General features: G+C 41.5%; 1 protein-coding gene across 4 annotated transcripts in view; it reads right to left on the bottom strand.

The window, feature by feature from the left end:
• Positions 1 to 22,896, bottom strand: part of LOC144683356 (plasma membrane calcium-transporting ATPase 1-like) — a 191,032-nt gene that overhangs the window by 97,548 nt on the left and 70,588 nt on the right. The window lies entirely within an intron of this gene.

Below are 22,896 nucleotides of genomic sequence, written 5' to 3'. Positions count from 1 at the left end.
GGCAATGAATGTTTTTGAAGATTAAGTATATTTCCATAATAATCAGATGCACTGTTGCTAGGTAATGCAGTATTTTAGAACATATGGGCTTGTGGAGGGGTGAAATATGGGCTTACTCCTTCAGCTTTCCACACAGCAAGTTTTAGACCAGAACATCGTCATTAAGGGACAGAATGGGAGCCAATTTAATTCACTCCCTGGGGTGAAAGGAAGTCACTGAAGCCAATTCTTGCAAATCTCCTGAAACCAACTACTTAATTTAAACCAATCATGGGTTTGTGAGGAAGTTTCTTCTGTTAGCACTCTTAAGTCACTACCTACCTTGTAAATGCTCTAACTTATTCTAGATAGAGAGTATAGGCCATTCAGCACATCAATCCTTGTTCTCCATTCAATATCATTGACCTGCCTTTGATCCCGATCCCTTGACCTGTCGATCTCAGTCTTGAAAATTTCAATTGACCAAGCTTCCAGTGAGGGAACGGAGTTCCAGATTTCCCATCAGCATCTGTGTGAAAGTGCTTCACGATTTCACCCCTGAATGGCTCTAATTTTAAGATTCAACCTCCTTGTACTGGTTTCACTTTCCCAAGTGAAAAAAAGTTTCTTTGTACTTTTTCTCATTTGGAACAAATCAATTAGTTCACTCTTCCACCATTTCTCCTTAAGGGAATACAAGCGAACTTTATGCAACCTGTCCTCAATTTAACCCTTTTAAATCCTGGCATAATTCTGGTGAATCTGCATATGCTTTTTTTGTGCTTTTTTTCCCCAATCATACTCTCCAGATTCTCACGGAACTGATGCAACAAAATGCAAAGGAGTCTCACAAGAAGAAATTCGGTATTTAGCTTTGCTGTTTGTGTGCAGCTTCTACAAGATACAAAGACAAGTAGCATTTTTTTTTTAAATCTCCCAAATCCTCTCAATAATACATATTTGCATATGAAACTATCCATACATTGCGATATGTATTCTGGAATGATTTTAGAAGTTTCATCAGGTGTTAATACTTGATCAAGCAGAGTGGTTTATGACTGTGTAGTACCTACAATGCTGCAGTAATTGACTTCAGTTTGGGAGGAAAAAGAAATTGAAAAAAAAATGGGAAGATTAAAGCAGAGTTTTGTTCCTTGATATTGTTACTGGTAGTTCCATTCTGCCCCTTTATCCTGAAAATAGCCATTTACTGCACAAATTCAGAAAATGCCTATTGTCTTCTCTAACTGTTCCCAGAAAAAAACTATTGTATTTCAAAATGATAGAAAATCCACCTTGCTCGATGGTGCTTTCTCCTTCTTTTCATTTCACAAGTCTCTATAGTATACGGATCTTAAACTGCAGACGGAAATGGCTTTTATATGCAATCAGTTGCAGGTTAGTGTCACCAGCTCCTGACACATGGGTTTTATGGCATTGTGGCAAACTCAAATAAACTTGCTAGATTTACCAAAGTTGGCAACCAGGAGGAACTGTTTTCCAAGGAGCAATCTTCCCAGATCCCAGCTTTACAACTTGAAGTAATCTTCTGGATTCATTAACAGGTTCCGTTGGACCAATGTGTTAGAGGCAGGAGACATTAGCACACCACTAAACCAAATATAAAAGCAACTGGAGTTTCACATTAACATCTTGACACAGTTAAACACCTAAAATAGTTTTGTTTATCCAGTAAACAGATCATATTAAGACAACTTTCCAGAATCTACAGCTGCCATGTTTAAGGGTGCAGGCGTATCGGTGATAAGCAAAAAGAAATCAATGCAACAAATTGTCACTGGACAAGGACAATCTAGCCAATAACTTTAAAGGAAACAAATGGAAATCTTGCCCATCACTGGAATAATCTACCTGAGGCAGTGGAGAGAAAAGTAGCATCATTTGTTTGGTTGAAGATACTTAGCATTTTTTGATTAAGTGTTGTCCTGGAGATTATACTGTCACACAAGCTCATTTCCCTCTCCAGAAGACAGTGCAATTTAATATCCAATTTCTATCTTGCAAAAATTATCATGGCAATACACAGCCCCAGTAAAATTTTTAGCTGTGCATTCGTTCCAGGATTCAATACTGTATTTTACAATTCAAAAATGCTAGAGCATGAGAAATAAAAACAAAAAAATTTTTTTTTTTTTTTTATATATAGGTTTCATTGCAAACCTTAGGACATAAAGCATGTGCACATGGAGGATAGGTTGGAAGAATTAAGAGCAGCTCCAAGTTCAACACTGCTACAGACTGGGAACATTTTAGGCTGATACGAAGGAACAATGTGAGGAAAAAGAGTAGGAATGTGATTCAGCCCATCTAGTCTCTCAAATGTTTAAAAACAAACTCAGAGCCCACACAGGCCACGTTTGCTTGCTTCCTGCCATGGCAAGAAACCTACAATGCCACCCCCACTCCCTGTGCTGAAAACAGGCAAGCAATCTGTCTGTTCATTTCCATTGCAGCCAAAGCATCTGAACACCTAAACACGATGTAAAGTTTATATGGTACAATGCAAAGACATGCTGTCCTGTATACGGTATATTGTAGCGATAATCTAATTGAAAATAAATTCCACGCAGACATAGTTATTGGTAGAAAAAATGTACAGTGAAGATCTCTTTAAAAAAAGAGACTCCTTCCATTTGAACCCAATCAACAGCCAGTTTGGATTTTGCAGAAATTACTTACCCAAGTTCAAGTTTTTGGAAGAAGCCAATTTAGTCATATGCTTTTTAAAAAAAACTGACATTTTTTTTGTTCCAAAAAATATACTTTATTTATAAAATTTATAGAAGGTACATTACATGACCATTCGAAGTTTTAACATGCCGTAAGGTGCAAACCAAATCAGTTTGTTATTCACTACATTTACAATTACAGTTAACTAGACATAAGGTGCTTTTATATTGTGCTCACACTCCTGCCAGCTCCAGATGTCCGTTATGTATGGCTTGGTGTCTCCTAGCAAGCTTACTTTTAGGTGGGGGCATACAAAACCAATATGGCAAGAGGCTGAAGCACTGTTATGAGGCTTGAATAAAATTCAAAGCAGCAATTGCTGAGACCCACGGATTTATCCTTCCACAATTTCACTAAGGTTCCCAATGAAGTTTATACGGTTCATCTCCTTCTCCTACAATTGCCAACAGATGAAACTGATTACTCACTCGAAAAATAAAAGCTAATGATGCAAATGAAAGCAAAGGCTCACCACAATGGCAGTGCCACCTTTCCAAACCCTAATACGGTTTTGTGCTGTGAACCAATTAAAAGGTGTAAAACCACCTTCCTCTGGTTACCTGGCAACACACAGAACCTATTCCAATACAGGAGTCATTCTCTACATGGACACAACGAACTGAAAATTGATCCAGTCACGTACACACTTTTAAATTTGGTCTCAGTCAAAATGGATACTACAACCACCTTTATTTATATAGCGCCTTTAACATAATAAAATGTCCCAAGGCATTTTACAGGAGTATCATACACAAAAAATATGACATCTATCGGGTTTCCACACCACTCTTGTGGTTCTTACCGATGACTGCTTTATTTATCGTTAAAGATGATTACTTTAGGAATGTAGGAACATGGAATCAGCCATTTAGCCTCTTGAGCCTGTATACTAGTCAATGAGATTATGGCTGATTGGTGACCTAATTCCATACACCTGCCTTTGCCCCATATCGCTTAATACCTTAGGTAAATGGAGCTCTATAAATCTCAGATTTAAGATTAAAACACTGACTTAAAATCAAATGCTGTTATGATCACGTGCGGTAGTGAGTTTAAAATGCCAATGAAAATATGCAAATAGTCAGCAGACAAGCAAACATGCACCCGTGTAACTGAGCTAGGCTATCCCTTTTAAAAAGTATCCAGTTTCAATCATCTCCAGCAATTAGTCTGTAATGTTACTTTTCAATACCAGGTAAATATTGGGAGTTGGTATTATTGTCATAGGGTAAAACACCATGATTACTTTGCTACGCAGTTTAAATCAAACTGTGAACATTTCTACCCCGAAAGGGAAAATTATTCTTTAAAATGGTTCTCATGAAGGGAGAATTCATGCAAGCAAAACATATTTTTGGTACATATTTGATTAGGTTTTCCACTGATGTAAAATGCCCATACAGGTGCAGCAAGCAATTAAGGGAAATGGTGGGCCATAACTTCCTTAGAGTGGCAATCAGCATCAGATTGCCACTCCGTGGTCCAATTACTTACGCAAAATTTATTCCTGTGCCTGTCTTGCCCGACCTTCTGACTCAGGCCAGGCAAGATCAAGGCAGCCCAGTTGTCCTCGAGGCCCAGCGTCGCAGTCCAGCAGGACTCGCAGGAGGATTGAAGAAGGACTCGCCTCTGTTTTAGAACACCAGCTGCCGTAAACCAGGAAAGTTTAAAGTTCCATTGAAATTGACAAGCCAGGGAGAAGGTTAAGTGTCTAAAGTAAGGGGATAGGTTTTTTTTGGGGGGGGGCGTCGGAGGTCAAGGGAGGTGGGGTCAGACATTGGGCAGGAAGGGGTGTGGGGAGAAAAAAAAAGGGGCATCGAGGGGGTGGGTGGGAGGGAGGAATTGAGTCGAGTCAGGAGGAATCCCACGGGGAATGTGGGGGGAGGGGGAATACTGTGTGGGAGGGGTAGTTAGGGTGTGGGGAAAGATCTCTGGGGTGGGTCAGGGGTGGGAGAGGTAGTTAGGGTGTGGGGAAAGATCTCTGGGGTGGATCAGGGGTGGGAGGGGTAGTTAGGGTGTGGGGAAAGATCTCTGGGTTGGGTCAGGGGTGGGAGGGGTAGTTAGGGTGTGGGAAAGATCTCTGGGGTGGGTCGGGGTGGGAGGGGTAGTTAGGGTGTGGGGAAAGATCTCTGGGGAGGGTCAGGGGTGGGAGGGGGAGGTGGGAGGGGCCAGTCTATGTCTTTATACTAGTTACCCAGAAGTTAGGAGAGGTTTTAATTCTAACTTTTTCTAAACAACTATTTGTGTAATACAGCCAGAACCATCCAAAGTGTGCAATTTAAATCGCATTTTTGGATGGTTCCCAGAGCAGGGCAATTGCCCAGAGGAAGTTTGCACTTCTGGGGCAATTGCTCTGCAAACCCTGACCTTTGAAGTTCTGAGAGGGGTTCCCAGTGCATCCTTGCGCCCAAATCCGATGCTGGGGAGCTCGGAAGTTATGGCCCGGTGCATTGGCCTTCATTCGCAAGGGGATTCGAGTACAGGAGTAAAGGTGTCTTGCTGCAATTTTATAGAGCCTTGGTGAGACTGTACCTGGAGTATGGTGTACAGATTTGGTCTCATTATCTAAAGATGGATATACTTGCTATGGAGGGAGTGCAACAAAGGTTCACCAGACCAATCCCTGGAATGGCGGAATTATGAGGAAACTGGGCCTGTATTCTCTAGAGTTTCAAAATGAGAGGTGAATTCATTGCATAAAATTCTTACAGGGCGTGACAGGGTAGTTGTGGATTAGATGTTTCCCCTGGCTGGTGAGTCTAGAACCAGAGGGCACAGTCCATTTAGAACTGAGATGAGGAGGAATTTCTTCACTCAGTGATGAATCTTTGAAATTCTCTAACCCAAAAGGTTGTAGAAGTTCAATCATTGAGCATGTTCAAGACAGAAATCGATAGACTTTTGGATACTAATGACATCAAGGGGATATGGGGATAGTGCAGAAAAATTGATGTTGAGGTAGGTAATCAGCCATGATCTGTCTAAGTGGCAGAGCAGGCTCGGCGAGCTGAATGGCCTACTCCTGCTGCTATGATCCATATTCCAGTACTGAATAATATTTTTAGCTCTGAGGTATTCCTCCAAGTAACACATTACTTGATCTTGAAGGGCACAGTCTATTCTTGGGCATCACATACAGCAGTTGTATGGGGGAAAAAAAAGTATTTTAAAGAGCCTGAACCCCTATGAAACACAAATCCTAGATCACGTTAACCCATCATATCAAGGGGTAGTGACTGCTGTTTCAGTAGCTTGCAGTGTTTTTTTAAAAAAGCTCACGTTTTGGTACCAAGTACATAGGAACAGCAATAAAACTGTTCAAGGCTGCTCCGACATTCAATTACATGATACTACAACCCCATTTCCACCACTGCCCTCCCACCACACTCCCACTTAGCTTCATATCCCTTGTCTTACAAAAATCTACTGATCTCTAGCAACCACAGCCATTCAGAAGAGAGAATTCCAGATTTTTAATATGGCGTGTGAAATAATTACTTTGATTTGCTTCAGATTATGCCTTGTTCGTTCTTGATTTCTCCAAGAAGAAATATTTTTTCTGCATCTATCCTACCAATGCCCTTTTACATTTTAAACATTTCAAACTACTATAAAAGGGAATAATTTTATTCAAATTTATGCAACCTCTTCTCAAATATTCTCTTATGGAATTAATTTAACAAGTTGCCTAGGATAAGGCCATGGCTGCACTTTGCAAAGGAGTACTTCAAAAGCATTGAAAAAAGCATAGCATACTGCTAAGCATTCTTAACACTTATCTCAATGGATGGCCACATGACTGGAAACTGTTTGGAAGATTGCCAATTAAACATGAATGTTGGTCACTCACCTATTATCTCATCCCCATTAAATATTCCTTAACATGCTGCTAATATTTTAAAGCTTGCCCAGAAGGAAGTGAAAGAAGAAAATAAGGTTTTAAAGGATAAAAATCATAATCAAATCATATGCCACAGACTGGCTCTATATTGTTATCAAAATCTAGTTTGTGACAGTAGCAATAAATTGTGGATGTACGAAGTTTAGGATCAACAGATAGCAAAAGTGAAAAATCATCTCAGTAACAGCAAATTATAAAGTTCTACTTGCTGTCAGAGTTAAAACACTGCCAAAGAATTTATACATATGATTGTGTTCTCTAATTACATTTGTCAGTAAAAGTTCTTATTGGTTATTTTCTGATCAATACAGCTTATTTCTTTTTTGCTTTAAGATTCCCTTTGCCCTCAAGACATATTGGTATTGCACCTTATCTGCAGTGCAATAAAAGCACCAAAAGACTTTAATTCTGCATAAATAGACGTGAGGGGCTGGGCTATTTCACACTTATTGATATGCCAAGGCAGGTCTCCATCCTGACCACAAAAGACATGTGATGCACAGATGAATGGGGCAGATTAATAACACAATCTTTACAAGCCTCACAATAAAACCAACAAATCATCAGCTACTGAATTCAGGCTCATTCCAAATTTCAGCTACAGTGAATAGGAAATCAACTGTTATAAATATAATATTTAAATAATAGCCAAGTCGCACTCCACCCCCCGCCCCCCACCGTCCCCAACCCAAAAATTGTCTTTAGTCCAGCTTTTATTTTCTAAATTGCTTACTTTGTAAACTGGCTCCATTTGGCAAGAGGTGTTTAATCCACTGAAATCCTATTTGAAAAACCAGCTGCCAAATCTTAACCATTAAATCAGTGAATTGACTCAATTTGTCTTTCAGGCCACAGCTGCAAGGTTTGAGCCTTTACTGTTCATTACCTGACATTTGCCAGCAGTCCTCAGTTAGCCAATGGCAACACTCAGCATGGACTACTTTCAATTTTACAAAAAAAACTTTCACAGCTAGCTTCAATATGCTGCAGTTACACAGTAGTCACTGGGGATTAATGAACCTACGCAGAGAATCATCTTACTCCCATTAGCAGTGTGTGCGTACAAAGAGGTAATGAAATTTGGGAGCGCACACAGGGTGTTCTTTGCGAAAGAGTTTAAAAATACCGTATTAGCACCATGGAATTACTTAGATAAGCAATTTGCTTTTCTACTCCCAGCCACATTCTTGTAAGGGCAGGCCAAAGTAAAACCCGAGGAGAATCTTAGATTGATGCAGGTGTATCCAGAGAGAAGACACTTACTTCTTTTACTGTATCACACTGACAACTACAACATGAGAGCAATTTTTTTTAAAAAAAGTGTCAAATTCAATTCCACCAGTTCATCATACACTGGTTCCAGCACAATATTAAAAATTCTATCCATCTCCTACAACCTTCAAAATACCATCCAAAGGGCACTGGAGAACTTAAAGGTAAACCATATCTATCAATGAAAAGGAATTCAATTTTAAAGGAAGATGTCCAAGTTTTATTTGAATTTCTTGCTTCTCGCAACAACTATCTCAGCCTCTGGCCTCCAGGAATATTAGCCAGGATTCCAGCAGGGCAGACTTTTGCTTGTTCCAATACTGACCCATTTTGCTGAGCCAGTATTCATTTTCAATGCAGTACGTGCTTTCTGTGAGTTTCTTGTTGCCAAGAGAGCCCCACTAGTGTGAGGGCACAAAATCCTGACCATACCGCATTAAAAAGAGGGGCAAAAGTACCTCAAAATTGACATAAAAGTTGAGACCGAGGTATTCAGCGGGCAAATCCCAGACATGAATTGAAGAGGAAAAAATAGATGCCCTCTTCCTTTATTGAAGTGGTAGTAAAGACCCCCACTGCCACCTTTTGTATGATGGGCCCAGAACTGAGAGGAAGTGAAGTGAAGGAGAGGGAAATCCTCACCACCATTTGCATGTGGGAACACCTTGCAGATACTGCAGGGGTATGGGGGAGAAAATCATGATCAAACAGCAATGGAATGGTAGGCCTGGTTGCTAGAATCTTCACTTATTCTCCGCCAAAAATCCTCAAATTTTGCAGACAGGGATCCAGTGGGTCAGCACCCTGGGTTTGCATAAAACAGCACTTGACTGCAGCCCCAATAAAGCAAAAAAGTGGGAGGCTTGAGATATTAACCCCATGGGCCATGTTATAGCAGGGTACCAGTGTAGAAATCGGCTAAGAACAAAGCATTCACATATTTGCTAACAATGATGACTACTTTCTACTCAGCTCAAGGAATTTAGGGACCCACAGTTGGGCACCAATTATCTAAAATTCTGAAAGACTCCTATTTGGGTCACTAGTTAATTAAATTATTCAACCACATTAATTTCAAGCTTGCATTTAAACATGATTAATTCCAGGCAACTGGCAATAGTCATGAAGAAATAAGTCAAGAGATGTGTAATAAATGCCTCTACAGTCTCACCTCCCGTACTTCAACAGTTTTTTCAAATGCAACCTTTTCTGTTTATACCTCCTGCGTAGCAATAATTTCTCCTCTACTCTTTAAAGCAATCGAGGCATGCTTCCATACACGAGGGATACTTCAGAAATATGTGTTGTTTTCATGCTTGGTGAATACAGAGATATGCTCACTGCATTAGCTACATGCATTGGGATTTGGTACAGAATTGTGGAAAAATATTTCAATGGTCTGCATGCCAGAGTTCCCAGACCAAAAAAAAAACATGGGTGGGGAAGGAAAAAGCAACAGTCACTGCAAAAAACTATGCCTCCCCCCCTAAACCTGGTATACTGGGCGTTGGTCCCTTTGAAGTACAACTTCCAGACCATAGGCAGAAAGCTGAGCCAAGTACTGCGCTTTGTGACAGAAACTGCTCATTTACTACAAATTTAATCACACTTGCAAAGCTTGATGTTGTCCAACTCATAGAAGGGGACTTATGGAGATCATACGGCCCAATGGGTGTCTTAAACCATGTGCCCCAGGCCAACCTGGCCAACTAAGCTTAGGCAACAGAGATAAAAACAGAAAATACTGGAAAAACTCAGCAGGTCTGACAGCATCTGTGGAGAGAGAAACAAGAGTTAATGTAGAATCCGTATGACTCTTCCTCAAGTGCTCTCTCCACAGATACTGTCAGACCTGCCGAGTTTTTCCAGCATTTTCTGTTTTTCTTTCAGGCTTCCAGCATCCTCAGTATTTTGCTTCTACCTTTGGCAACAGAGCCCTATTTCCATGCTCATTTCCTACATTATGGCAGTGGCTACGCTTCAAAAGTCCTTCATTGGTTATAAAGCACTTTGAGATGTCTGGTGGTCATTAACAGCACTATATGAATGTGAACCTCTTTTCTTTTTTATTTCTTTACCGTTGATTGTTGTGGGCATGGTGATATGAATAGTGTACTATTGCCTTATTGGTGAATCAATTTTAATTTAGAATACCAAGATCATCTGATATCAGCAACTTGAAATATAATGGAAGTACTGATAAGAAATTCAGATGTGGCCCGAGGCTTTATTAGGACGTGAGCAACACAGCCAATGCAGCATTTTTTTTTAACCCATCCCCAGTTAACTTGGGGACATGAACAGTACTGAGACTGGTGTCACAGGTAGCATTTGTGGCAGATTTCCCTCCCTGAACTAACACAACGATCCAACAGATTTCATTGTAATTTTCTGCCAGCCAACAAATGTCCACATTTATTGAATTCAATTTCACAACTTGCCATACTGAGCAGCCTCCTGTGCGGCACCTTGTCAAAGGCCTTCTGGAAGTCCAAGTAGATAACATCCATTGGCTCTCCTTTATCTAACCTACTCGTTACCTCCTCAAAGAATTCTAACAGATTTGTCAGGCATGACCTCCCCTTGATGAAACCATGCTGACTTTGCCCGATTTTACCATGCACTTCCAAGTATTCTGAAATCTCATCCTTAATAATGGACTCCAAAATCTTACCAACGACCGAGGTCAGGCTAATCGGCCTGTATTTTCCTGTCTTTTTCCTCACTCCCTTCTTAAACAGGTGGGTCACATTAGCGATTTTCCAGTCCTCTGGGACCCTCCCTGACTCCAGTGATTCCTGAAAGATCGCCACTAACGCCTCCACTATCTCTTCAGCTATCTCCTTCAGAACTCTGGGGTGTAATCCATCTGGTCCAGGTGATTTATCCACCTTCAGACCTTTCAGTTTTCCTAGCACCTTCTCCTTGGTAATGGCCACCATACTCACCTCTGACCCCCGACTCTCTTGAACTTTGGGGATGTTACTCGTGTCTTCCACTGTGAAGACTGACACAAAGTACCTATTCAATTCCTCCGCCATCTTTGTTCCGCACTACTACTTCTCCAGCGTCATTTTCCAGCGGCCCAATGTCCACTTTTGCCTCTCTCTTACCCTTTATATATCTAAAAAAACTCTTGCAATCTTCTTTTATATTACTGGCTAGTTTTACCCTCATATTTAATCTTCTCCCTCCTTATTTCTTTTTTAGTTGTCCTCTGTTGGTCTTTGCAGGCTTCCCAATCCACTGTTCTTCGCCGCATTGTATGCTTTCTCTTTAGGTTTTATGCTGTCCCTGACTTCCCTCGTCAGCCATGGTTGCCTCGTCCTCCCTTTAGTATGCTTCTTTTCCCTAGGGATGAATTTTTGCTGTGTCTCCCAAATTACTCCCAGAAACTCCTGCCATTGCTGTTCCACTGTCTTTCCTGCTAGGCTCATCTCCCAGTCAATTCTGGCCAGCTCCTCCCTCATGCCTCTATGGTTGCCTTTTTTCAACTGTAATACCATTACATCTGATTCCAGCTTTTTCCTCTCAAATTGCAGGGTAAATTCTATCATTTTATGGTCACTTCCTCCTAAGGGTTCCTTCACCTTAAGCTCCCTTATCAAATCTGCCTCATTACACATCACTAAATCTAGAATTGCCTGTTCCCTAGTGGGCTCCACCACAAGCTGCTCCAAAAAGCCATCTCATAGACATTCCACAAATTCCTTTTCTTGGGATCCACTACCAACCTGATTTTCCCAGTCTACCTGCATATTGAAATCCCCCATGATCACTGTAACCTTGCCTTTCTTACACGCCTTTTCTATCTCCTGGTGTATCTTGTGCCAACATCCTGACTACTGTCCGGAGGTCTGTACATAACTCCCATTATGGTTTTTTTCACCTTTGCGGTTCCTCAACTTTACCCACACAGATTCTACATCATCTGACCCTATGTCGTTTCTTGCTATCGATTTAATTTCATTTCTTACTAACAAAGCAACCCCACTTCCTCTGCCAACCTGCCTATCTTTTTGATACGATGTATATCCTTGGATATTTAGCTCCCAAGTCCTGATCCCCTTGCAGCCATGTCTCTGTGATGCCCACCGCATCATACCTGCCAATTTCAATCTGCGCCACAAGCTCATTTACCTTATTTTGTAAACTGCGTGCATTCAGATACAACACCTTCAGTCCTGTATTTCCCGTCCCCTTTCTCATTGTCGTCCCTTTATCTGATGTGCTTGAAGTTAGATTCCTAGCCCTTTCCAAACACTCTGTCATGAGGACTCGAAACGTCAACTCTTTTCTTCTCCGCCGATGCTGCCAAACCTGCTGAGTTTTTCCAGGTAATTCTGTTTTTACTCTGTCCTATTGTGTGTTCTGGAGACTTTAATAGCCTCTCCTGGGCTCTCCTTTCTTTTCAGTTTTTTCATAATTTTCCATGAAGTTGAATCCACTCCCCCACACGCTAACCTGCTGCTTTGTTTCCCATTAGTCATACTTCTTGGAGTTTTACCCTTCCCTCCCCCACCCCACTTTCTGGTTTATAGTCCTATTGACCACCCTATTTACCCATTTCGCTGGAACATTGGTCCCAGATCGTTTCAGGTGGAGACCGTCCCAACGGTACAGATCCCTCCTGTTCCAATACTGATGCCAGTGCCCCACGAAATGGAACCCCTCTTTCCCGCACCACTCCTTTAGCCACATGTTTACTTCCCTTATTCTCGCGTCCCTATGCCAATTTGCACGTGGCTCGGGTAGTAATCTGGAGATTATAACCCTTGAGGCTGTTCTTTAATTTAGTTCCTAGTTCCTGCTAATCCCCAAACAGGTCCTCTTTCCTAGTCTTACCTATGTTATTTGTCCTGACGTGGACCACAACAACTGGATCCTCCCCCTCCCTCTCCAATATCCTTTCAAGCCGGTCAGAGATGTCCCTCACCCTGGCACCGGGCAGGCAACATACCATGCGGGACTCTCGATCCTGCTTACAAAGGATGCTATCGATTCCCCTAATTATAGAATCCCCTACAACTACCACTTGTCTTTTTGCTCCCCCCTCTTGAATGGCCTCCTGTGCCACAGTGCCGTGGTCAGCTGGCTCATCCTCCCTACAGCTCTGTTCCTCATCCACACAGGGAGCAAGTACCTCGTTCGTACCTGTTGAACAAGGTCAGGAGCTGAGGCTCCTTTGTTCCTGAATACAGGATCCCTCTACCTGCCTCACTTGCAGTCACATCCTGCTGACCCTGACCTCTGACCGAACTTGAGGTACTTAATCTACCGGGTGTGACAGCCTCCTGAAACAAAGCGTCCAGGTAACTCTCCTCCTCCCGGATGTGCCGCAGCATCCGGAGCTCGGACTCCAGCTCATCAATTCTGAGCCAGAGTTCCTCTAGCAACCAACACTTGCTGCAGATGTGGTCACTGCGGCTCGCAATGGGATCAGCCAGCTCCCACATCATACAGCACATCACCTGCCCAGCCATCTCGACTTAGTTAATTAATTTATTAATTTGCTTTGCAGTGTCTTTTTTTCAAATTTGGTGCAGATTTCCTACCAACCAATCAGGTCACAGCTTTCCTGTGATGACACGTTTTTAGTTTTGGCTTCAGTTACTCTGTGCCCTGATGTCACCACTCCGGTGCTCCTCCCTCCGAGTCTGCTCCCTGGAGACAAGGCCGCGAATCCCCGAGGTAAGCTAGATTTTATACTCACCGCTCCGGTCCCTCTGATCCTCGGTACTTCCCAGGGTCCTACCATTCATCGTGTATTCCCGTGCCTTGTTTGTCCTGCCCAAGTGCATCACCTCTCACTTATCCGTATTAAATTCCATTTGCCACTGGTCAGCCCATCTGACCAGCCCGTCTATATCCTCCTGTATTCTAAAGCTATCCTCCTCACTATTTACCACCCCACCAATTTTCGTGTCACCCGCGAACTTACTGATCAACCCTCCCATATTCAAGTCTAAGTTGTTTATATATACCACAAACAGCAAGGGACCCAACACCGATCCCTGTGGAACCCCACTGGACACAGGTATCCAGTCACAAAAACACCCCTCGACCATCACCCTCTGCTTCCTGCCACTCAGCCAATTCTGGATCCAATTTGCCAAATTGCCTTGGATCCCATGGGCTCTTATCTTCGTTATCAGCTCCAATGCGGGACCTTATCAAAAGCCTTGCTGAAGTCCAAGTAGACTACGTCAAATGCATTGCCCTATCTACACACCTGGTCACCTCTTCGAAAAATTCAATCAGATTGGTCAGACATGACCTCCCCTTAACAAAACCATGCTGATTGACCTTGATCAATCCCTGCCTCTCCAAGTGCAGATTAATTCTGTCCCTCAGAGTTGCTTCCAATAGCTTCCCCACCACTGAGGTCAGACTGACTGGCCTGTAGTTCTCTGGTTTATCCCTTCCTCCCTTCTTGAATAACATTGGCTGTCCTCCAGTCCTCTGGCACCTCTCCTGTGGCCAGAGGAGAGGTTTTCCTACCAAAGTGGATAACTTCACACTTATCTACATTATACTGCATCTGCCATATATTTGCCCACTCACTCAACTTGCCTTGAAGCCTCTTCACATCCTCCTCATCAGTCACATTCCCACCTAATTTTGTGTCATCAGCAAACTTGGAAATATTACATTTGGTTCCCTCGTCCAAATCATTGATATATATTGTGAATAGCTGGGGTCCAAGCACTGATCCCACTGGTCACCAGCTGCCATTCCAAAAAGGGCTCATTTATTCCTACTCTGTTTCCAGTCTGCTAACATTTACCATCCTCCAATATGTTGTGCCTGTTCCAGAATCTACAGAATTTTGGAAGATGACCACCAACGCATCCACTATTTCCATGGACATCTCCTTTAGTACCCTGCGTTGTAGATTATCAGGCCCTGGGGATTTATCGGCTTTCAGTCCCACAATATGGGCTTGATATGGGGACAGGGAATGGGAAAGATAGGTGTAATCTGAAACAATGGTCCTGCCACCTTATTGAGGCAGTGCACAGGGAACATCATTTTACATCTAACCCAATTTATAAAGAGTACGCAATCCTGCCAATGGATGCCAAAGTTGGGAAAGTAGTACTCAATACCCCAGCCATGAGCTTCCAATTTTAGATGAATACACAAGTCTCCTAGCAGTGAGGCACTGCTCCTTCTAGAACATACTCAATTATACCTCAGCCACTGTAACTTTCAAGTTCTGACAATGGATAGCTAACCTGGTAAATTTAGGGTCAATGCAATTAAGTTTAAAAATTTACATTTTTAACTACAACTGTAGTGAGAATCCATATTTGGATACCCCGTATAGGAGGTGGAAGGAAGGCCATTCTATTACCCATTATCTGGCAAATTTAAATAATTCCATTCAGAGGATTTTCTTTGAAGGGTAAACAGCTCCTTCAGGCGTAAAAGCAAGCTGATACATGCAGGAATGATATGAATGAGAAAGGGAAATTCTAATTGAATTGAACTTTTCATAATATTAAAATTGTGCATATATTTATTGAACTGAAAGCAATATGCAGTAAGCAGTGAATATCCTGCTTGCAGCTTGCTTGCCCATGTCACTAGAAAACTGGTCAAGTAACAGAAAGATTAGGCACTTGCATCTCTGCTTTTATAAACATAAACCATCAATTCACAGGGCGGTGAAATAATGTTGAACATCAGTTTTGCAACTGACATGCCATTAGAAACCTACATGGTAAGCAAAATAAAAAAGAATTTTGGCACCGTACAGCACAATAGAGTAGTCAATAAACTTTAAGTTTGAAGAATTCTAATTACAATTGACGGGGTGAAAGTTCACTTGAGATCTCTATGAAAATGAATTTGAATAGAAACAAAAAACTACTGCGGATGCTGGAAATCCAAAACAAAAACAGAATTACCTGGAAAAACTCAGCAGGTCTAGCAGCATCGGCAGAGAAGAAAAGAGTTGACGTTTCGAGTCCTCATGACCCTTCAACAGAAGTTCCAGTTCTGTTGAAGGGTCATGAGGACTCGAAACGTCAACTCTTTTCTTCTCCGCCGATGCTGCCAGACCTGCTGAGTTTTTCCAGGTAATTCTGTTTTTGTTTTGAATTTGAATAGTCTCAAACCTATTGGTAATGAAAACTACTCCTAATAGACAATCTCAGACTGGACATAGGAAAGCTCGTGAGAAAAAGAAATAAAATATTTTTCGTTATCTGGGTTGCATTATTCTCAATGTGCTACTAAAGCACAACAGGGATGGTGAAGGTACTCTTCTGAGTTGGGACTGAGGCACATAGTTGAAGTGGAATGTCAAGTTTATTCTGCACCTGGCTGTGCTTTACCTGACCTGGGAACGTTTGATATTGATACAAGGTGCCTGAAATGGTACTGACATTCCTCAACTTGAGCACAAGATGTATGTAAAGTAAGACAAAAATTAAGCACAAGTTTCATCTCATTGTAGCTATTGGTATATTTTTTACTAAACCTCGAGTTACAGGATTCTGAGAATCACGAGGCATTGAATCCTCAGAAGTCATGATATACAGATATTCTTCTTTAAATAGGGGTTTCTTCACAATAGTGTGGGGGTACTTGCTTCAATGAGACAGAGGCAGCAGAATCCCAAAACCCAATGCTGCAATCTGATGTTGCAGCAATGGGGCACGTGTTCAAGTGCTAATTTCTAGTACTAGTTTCACAAGTTGCTACCTCGTGAAGCCTGGAAGTAGGGTCATTTTCATCATATATGAAGTAGTTAACATACTTTATAATTACAATAGAATATATAAAATAAACTGCTGTGTTTCTTGCCTTAGGCTAAAGTAATCCACTGCCATAATTTTCTGATCAACTATTAATTTCTACATAACCACACGAAAGGTACATTCACACTGCACAGTGTCATGACATTTGCATCGATACTGTATCTTTCAATGCAAATATAGCCCCAAATTCAGAATCCATCTCACTCCCCTTGACTTCAGGGTCAGTTTGCGTCTCTTCATCACCAATTAAGCACCTATGAAAAACTAAGTGCACTTTCCACAAGCTCCAAACTCGTAGTGTAAATGCACCATAAGTGACACTTATAAAGTTAATGCTCCCTATTTTGGGATAAATAATTTTAGTAGCTGAATAAACAGAAGCTTGGAAGTCACTGGCATTCCTAAAGAAAGCTGAAATGAAGGAATAGTGATATTGAAGGCCTTATTTCCACAGATACTCCAACTATCAGCCCATTATTGCTTGCACATTGTTCATGTATAAAGAGGAAACAGTATCATAGAAACAAGGGGACAGAAGCAGTCTAATAAGCCCGGAGCCTGTTCCAACATCCAACTTGATCATGGCTGATATGTATTCTCAACCCAATTTGCAGTCTTTTCCTCTTATCCCTCAGTCTCTGCCTTGAAAGTTTCCAAGGACTTTTGAGGTAAAAATTCCAAATTTTGATTGCAAATAGGGGCACTGAAAATAAAAACAAGGAAGACCTTTAAAAATCGCTCAGCTGAAATAGTTCAGGCAACTCTAGGCACCACACTTTCAAAGAATGCACGGTACAGAGGAGGTTTAATCAGGATATCACCAGGAATGAGGGCTTCAGTTATGAGGAGAGATTGGAGAAGCTGGGATGGCTCTCCTTACAGCAAAGAGGAAGGGGAGATCTACCAAAGGTACTCAACATTTTTGACAGGGCAAGTAAGGAGAAACGGTTTCCTCTGGCAAATGGGTCAGTAACCAGGAGGTCACAAATTTAAAATAAGTGGCAAGAACATGGGGAAAAATTTCTTCACACAGAGGGTTCATAAGATCTGGTAAGCATACCCAAAAGAATGGTGAAATCAAAATTGATAGGAAGTTTCAAAAGGCAATAATACTTTAAGGGGAGTAATTTGGCCAATTCCTTCAAAGAGTAACACACACATGACCATCTGGGTGGCCTTTTTATATGCTATAAGATACTCTGATTCCCTGTATGAAAAATGCTTCTTTATTTCATGCCTGATGGCCCAGCTCTAATTTTAAGATGGTGCCCCCCTGATCTGAAGTTCCCTACCAGAAGAACGAGAACTTTAACTGGTTACTACGCAGTCCAAAGTATTGACAGACTTCCAGGGAAGTATTCTCTTATACTGCATCACCCACTGAAATGCCCAACTTAAAAAGGTATTGCTCAAAGACAAACATTTCACCAGAGGCACCTCTGATGACCAATCATTGTTACAGAGCTAGCACTGAAATTTCATCTATGCGTGTATGTCAACTAATGTTGTCAACTTTCCATTCAAGAAAATAGCTCAGTTTCTGCACATGGCAGTGAAAATCTTTTGGCTATTATGAGCATGTGAGGAGGAGTGAACTGGCTCCCCTTTATTCAGACCCCTCCGTTGGTCACAAGAAAGATTTTTAAAAAAAAATCTCTGTAAATACCTTTTCCAATCCAAACATATTTACCTTTTAATGAGGAGCCAATCAAACCAGGTTAGGGGTCAGGGAAAGAGTAAGTTTATTAGTTACTAAACCAGATAAAAAATAATAAAGGATGCAATGACACACACACACACACACACACACACACAGCTCAGAAGTAGGGAAAGTTAAAGTCCAAATAAAAGTTAAAAGAATATACGATTGAGTCCTTTGCTTGTCCTTGAGGCGTAGATAGTAGAACATTCTGGCCATTTGAAGTTAGCTGGTTTCCTTTAAAATCCTGCTTGAATTGATGTTCAGATAACTGCACTTTGCTAGAGAGCGCAAGAGAGGAGGTTCCTACTGCTTCTTTCAGCAGTTTTTCCAGATGACTTTTCTGTTTCTGGCTTGGCAAAACCAGTTCTTAAACCTCCTGTCTGTATATTCCAAGGAAGGGATTCGATTAACATGTCTTGCAGTCACTGCTGTAGAACAAGCAATCACATTTTTTTATCTTTCATCTCAGAAGAGTTTGACACATTTCAACATAGTAGAAACCAATAGGAGATGGGGTTATTTGGTCCTCCATTGGGGGTTCTGAGTGTGTATCGCTGGTTAGCAGTTCCCATTGTCTTGGCAGAATTACCACTGATTAAAGTCCAGCACTTTGCATTTTTAATGTCTTCCGTTCAAGAGTCCCTTTTTGAAGTGGGTCTTGACACTCCCCCCAGTGTGAAATTCCAAGCAACACGTTAGGGCAGGTCTGCAGTGCAATCCATATAGGAACTTTACAGAAAAATGGTCAACTTACAATACCAGACATCATGTCCTATTCTTGTAGCCATCTTTGGTCAATTTCTTTTGTATTTTTTTTAAAAAACAGGTCCTCTTTAAACAGTACAATATGACTTTGTTTAGCTAGTGAAGTTATAGGTAGGTCCCGCTCAGTCACAATTTGCTGTCCTTGTGACATAGCCCATTGGGAATGAGCCAGTTAATGTGCTACCCTACCAGTCAGTTACCCAACATGATCCAGAGGTCGGAGACACATTAGATTATTTTCCAATATATGGGATATTTCTGTGAGGACCTCAACTCTCATTTGGTTATTGGGCTGCTATCAAATCTTCTTGTACTCAATCCCCTTCAAACTTTCTAAACCATAGCAGATGCCTCCAGTAATACTGGAATGGAAAGGAATGTGGAGTTGCATTACTCCAGACAACTTATATTAATTATTTCCAAGCCATAATCTGAAGTGAAGCTAAAAATATTAAAAGGGTGATGTACAAAATGTTTTCACATCACATTAACCCTTTCAGTGCTAAAAGCCATCAGTAGCTTTCAAATCATGGTAATATTGACTCATCTTAAAATGGATTTTATACAATATTAATGTTATTGAGTCAAAATCCTGGAACTCCCTCCCTTGGAGCACTGTGGATGTGCCTGCACCAAGTGGACTGCAGTGGTTCAAGGTGGTGGCTCACCACAAGCTTCTCAACAGAAATTAGGGATGCGCAATAAATGGGCCTTGCCAGTGATGCTCACATCCCATGAAGGAATGAAAATATAGAATTGGAACTCAATTCACATCACTCTCAAAGAAAATCTTAAGAGCAAGTTCTCTTTAGCACTGAAATACAACTCCAGCCCAACTGTTGTCAATTCTTGCTGATGTCCTATTCTTGCAACAAAACAGAAAATTGTACAAACTTCACTTCAGCCCTTCAACTCCCTGTGCTTATGCCAATGTTGGCTCCATATCAGAGCTAACTACTCCAATACAGTTTACCTGTTCATATAAGGTAACTATTAATATGATGTCCCAAATAATGTGTTGCAACATAACATACCTAACTTTGTGAATCTTGTACTCAGGGTATAAATTTCCCATAGGGAGTGTTGGGGGGGGGGGGGATGGTGGTGGGGTGGGCAGTGGGGTGAGGGAGAAAAAAAAGTAGCAGGTTGTTGGCCAATTAACAATGCAGGGTCTGTAAAATGCATCTCTACTTCATCCAAAAAGGGGGAAAAAAAAAGTGTTTAGCACCAAATGCAACATACACTTGAAAACACTTCTAACGTTTATTTAGGGTCTTTCACATGATAATGTACAGTGCTTTCTAGGATGAGTGGGGACACAGCGTAAAATAGGAAAGTTAAGATAGCATGGTCAAAAACACCTTTTTGGTAGAGCTTGAGCAAGAGTAGCACCTTGGATACCTTGATATACTGTCAAATATATTCATTATACCTGCACACATACATTCATGGGCCACTTTAGAAGTTGAAACAGTGCAAGCTGTAATATTGTTCCCAACCCAGGACCATAATTCACACAGCTCGTTTACACCATTAGATGTTGGACTACAATTGAAGTTATTGGCTAGCCCAGTTCAGACTAAAACACTCAAACTAAAGTACAGATCAATAATGTATCATATGTGTTCAATCTCCTAATTAGTGTTGTGTTTTAAGCAGCTGATCAATCACCAGTAAACCAGGTGATGCATTTTTTCCACCCTCCCCAACTCGTAACAGTGGGAAAACCTCACATTTTGCAATCACTTCAGTCATAAATGTTTATTCCACATGACACCAGGCTTTTCAAAAATGATTTAGCAGTCAATAAACTGGCATTGTAAAATCTCCAGAAATCAGTAAAATAAACTGACTTTCAGGGTATAATGCACTTCAATAAAAGGCAGATGATGCCCACAGTCATGCAGTATCTCAACATCCATTTGATTATCGACCAAAATGTTCAGTTCTGCTGAAATCAACAAGCCGAATGCCAAGACAACGTCACCAGCACAAACAAGCCAAACTCTAGGATCAAACAGCTCCCTTGATCAGCGAGCTCAGTGACACAATGACATCCAACTCTTCAGCTTTGTAATTTTGGCAACCAACATGTATTACGGCCTTGGGGGCAAATTTTAACTTTACAGATCGCTTGCCTTTTGTACAACCCAATTGACTTTTATCCCCATTAAGTCAGTGGGATGAAAATCAGCAGGTTCAATGGGCAGATGAGTTGCTCGAGGTTACCATTCAGGCAGCCAAGCTGAAAATTACCCCATACATCATTTTGCTCAGTGGTGTTACCATGTCTTGAGAAATGATGGGAGGTCCGGGTGTGGCAAGGCTTTCAAGTTGGATTTTGCAATCTAAACTCTTGTCCTACTGGAGGCATGCCTATAGATGGAATGCAATGAAGGAAATGTAAAGCCGTTTTGTCTAATTGCCTCCATCATTTTGTTCTTAACTTTTTGCTTATAAAATTCTATTTCCATTAAGTTCCCTGCCCATTTTTTCAACATAGCTCCTTAGCCTTTCTAATTTTTTTTTGACATTGCTCAATATTTTCTACAATGCCAATTCTGTGTTACGTCACTAGTGTAAACATATTTCAAGTGGTATCTTAATTTCAAGATCGCCAAGCTGCTGGCCAGATTTTGCACATCTCCATTGATGGCCCAAGTTGTGGATAATTATTCAAATAAACTGACCCTGCAAAACTACAGGTAGGGAGCCAAAAGTGCTGTTCGCTAGCTTTACAGCAGCAGCAAAGCAGAAAACCTAAAAACCAAACCTAGACCCCAAAAGTCTGCCAATTAAAGAATTGTAAGATTGGCATAACCATAGATACAATTACACACTCTGCTGATGGTAATGTAAACGGGTATGCATTGATGTAAGCGTGGCAGTCCAAGGTCAGGAGGTTTTTCTCTCCCCGCCATATGGGTGTCACCGACAAGGCCAATATTTATTGCCCATCCCCAATTGCCTTTGTGGTGGTGGCGAGTCACCTTAATGAACCACTGCATACATGCTCCTACAGTGCTATTAGGTAGGGCCTTGCAAGAATTTGTCGAGGCAATGTTAAGGAATGATGAAGTGTCCAAGTCACAATGATGTAAGATTTGCAGGGGAACTATAGAAACGTGTAGATGGTGGTGCTTCCATGTGCCTGCTGTTGTTCTTTTAAGTGTTGGGATGTCACAGATTTGGGAGGTGCTGTCGAAGAACCCTTGGTGAGTTTCCGTGGTGCATCTTGTGTATGGTACAGAAGCAGCTGTGTTGTACTGATGATAGAAGTGAACGTTCAAGGTGATGGATGGTGTGCTGGTCAAGTGGACTGCTTTGCCTTGGATGGTGTTGAGCTCCGAGTGTTGTTGGAGCTGCACTCATCCAGGCAAATAGAGTATTCCATCACACTCGTGACTTGTGCCTTATAGATGGCGGAAAGGCTTTGGGGAATCAGATGAGTCACTCACCACAGAATACCCAGCCTGTGACCATATGTGGCTGTTTCAGTTAAGCTTCAGATCAACGGTCCTGTCTGGCAGATATAGCCTTCAGAACTCAGCCAGCTTTGTCAGTAGCACACTCCATGATAGGCAATGAAGTCCCCTAGCCAGAGTACATTCTGTGCCCTTGTTATCCTCAGTGCCTCTTCCAAATTCTGTTCAACATAGTGCTGATTCATCAGCTGAGAAGGGTAATTTGCAGTATGTCTCTGCCCATGTTTGACAAGATGCCATAGAACATCACGGCATTTGGAGTCAATATTGAGG

This window comes from Cetorhinus maximus, chromosome 8 (genome assembly GCF_964194155.1).
Source record: "Cetorhinus maximus chromosome 8, sCetMax3.hap1.1, whole genome shotgun sequence".
NCBI classification, from domain to species: Eukaryota; Metazoa; Chordata; class Chondrichthyes; order Lamniformes; family Cetorhinidae; genus Cetorhinus; species Cetorhinus maximus.
This window is presented reverse-complemented; position numbering and strand designations above follow the sequence as displayed.